The sequence below is a fragment of the Lycium barbarum genome, chromosome 8, assembly GCF_019175385.1.
Source record: "Lycium barbarum isolate Lr01 chromosome 8, ASM1917538v2, whole genome shotgun sequence".
NCBI lineage: Eukaryota > Viridiplantae > Streptophyta > Magnoliopsida > Solanales > Solanaceae > Lycium > Lycium barbarum.
Window position 1 is genome coordinate 58,148,337 of NC_083344.1, and position 2,451 is coordinate 58,150,787.

Below are 2,451 nucleotides of genomic sequence, written 5' to 3' on the forward strand. Positions count from 1 at the left end.
CGATATAAGGTATGTATGCTTTAGTTTTATGTTTTTGGTCGTGTGTGGCCATAGATATGTCGATATTGTAATGTAGCCCTGTGAGGCGATAATATTGTGGGTTGTGGTGACAAATTGGTACGCCAAACTACAAAGGAAACTCTAGCGAAATGTTTCTAGAATTCTCAAGTGTCGAACATTCGAGGACGAATGTTCCAAAAGGGTGGAAGAATGTTACACCTCGGAAATTTTTCCGTACTTGTGTGATGAGTAGAACGAGGAAGGGATTGAGTGTATGATGTTTTACTAAGTCGGGAATGGCTAATTATGAATTTTTGGAAAAAAAAAAAGTCGCGGACAATTTTCATCCCAGTGGTCGTATATACGGCCCGTAAAGTGATTTACGGACCGTATAGTGCAATCGTCTTCCATCGTGCCAAAAATCTCAAGTTCTGCCAGTGTTGATATGGTTAAATACGACCCAGTTTACGACCCGTAAACTGGTTTACGGACCGTAAACCAGGTCGTAAACTGCCATGTCCCTCAGCCAAAACTTTCTATTTTTGAAATGATTAAATACGGCCATGGAGGATGGACCGTAAATCAAAATACGGTCCGTATATGGTGGTTTACGACCACTGTTCACCCCGACAAGAATTCATTAAAGATCAGATTTTGTGATTTTAAAAAGGGACTTAGGCTTCATATTATTTCATTATTCATCCAACAACTCAAGAGACCTCTAGAACATTCCAAATAATTCCTCCACAAGACTTCAAGAGAATTAAAGGGGATATCAAGATCAACACCACCAATTCATGAAATCAAGTGTAAGAACACAATAAAGGATCATCTAAGTGAAGAAATTCCAAGGAAGGTGGAACTAGGGTTTGGCTAAGTGAAGTATTTCAACTTAAAGATTGTTCAACCATCATCTAAGGTAAGTTTCATGATTATTCCATGTTGTTTGAAGTGTTGGAAAGCTTAGACACTTGAAATGTAGAAGAACATAGAGAGTGGGTCATTATTGAGTGAATAGTGACATAAATGAATGATAGTGGAATTGAATTACGAATATTGAAGTGTTGAGAGTACAATTACATTATAAACGATGTTTATATCATGAATCAAGCATTAAATGCATGAAAACGCAAAGACGAGTCATAAGGCTAAGTATGGGGGAAATTGGAGGAAAATGGTGGATTTTGCTAAATGTACGTAAATGACGATTGTCGATTGTGATATTATGAGTAATGTTGTGAATGTTGGGAGTTGAGATAAGGCATGAGAAAAGTAGTATAAACGAAGGAAGCGTTGTCCGACTTTTCCTAGAATTAGCGATGCGTTCTTGTAGTTAGTTACTAACGTTGATCCAAATTCTTTTATGAAGGTAACGACGTGATATTGAAGGAGAGCTTGGCCCAGATCCTCAGTAGCTGCCAGCGGATAGAGAGCACTCCATTGTTCGGAGGTGCTTATGGCCATTCTTTTGATGTACATATACATATGCATATTTTGGGCACGACGGAGTCCTGTTCCGTCTGTTTATACAGTATGTCAGTAGAGGCTCGTAGATACGCAGTGTGGGTTAAATGGTCTCACAAAACGCTATTACCATATATATATATATATATTATTTTGATGGCCGAAAGGCAAATGCATATAAGTATTTATGTTTTTATTTAAATATGATTTTCCTACAATTGGTATGAAAAGTTGATGAAAGAGCATTAATTGAGTAGTAGGTAAGTGGTGCTCGGTAGCTAGCTCCGGGTACCCGTCGCGGCCCCTAGTTGGGTCGTGACAAGACGTACTTGTAACTTAGTCAAATCTTATCATTACTGTTGACATGACCTTTCAAGACTTTTTACGAACTTATATCTCATTCTCTTTTTATTTCTAGGAAAATTTTGGCAGAGTTTCCTCTATATTTCTTACTATCCCAAAACCTGCACGCAGGAAATACCAACAATGCCTCACAGGGCCAAAATTTATATGTATATATTATATCATATCATAGCCGCACAGTGCTCCCCATATCAATAACTGTATGAAAATGATGAACTTACCTCGTATGTCCAACTCGAACTGTACCTGTTACACTTTTCTGTTTACTTTCCCTTTCAATCTTTAACTGCAGGTTTCAATCATACCTGCAACATTCATACCGTATCTGACATGTACCTTTCTTACTTATCTTTTTGTTGATTCGTTCAGCTTCTTCTGTTCACACCTTATAACTGAACTTATCAACAATATATATACATTCAATCCATTTTCTTACTATACTTCAATAACTTACCTTGATGATGGCCAGTTTGCCATTCTGTATATACAATTTCTGATAACGTAACCTCGATGAAATATCTTACCTCTGTAACTCCCAGTAGAATTATTTACCTTCTCTAGTCGACACCATTCTCCTACTGAAATCAAAGGTCAGTATATAAGGGATATCATTTCCTATCTGTT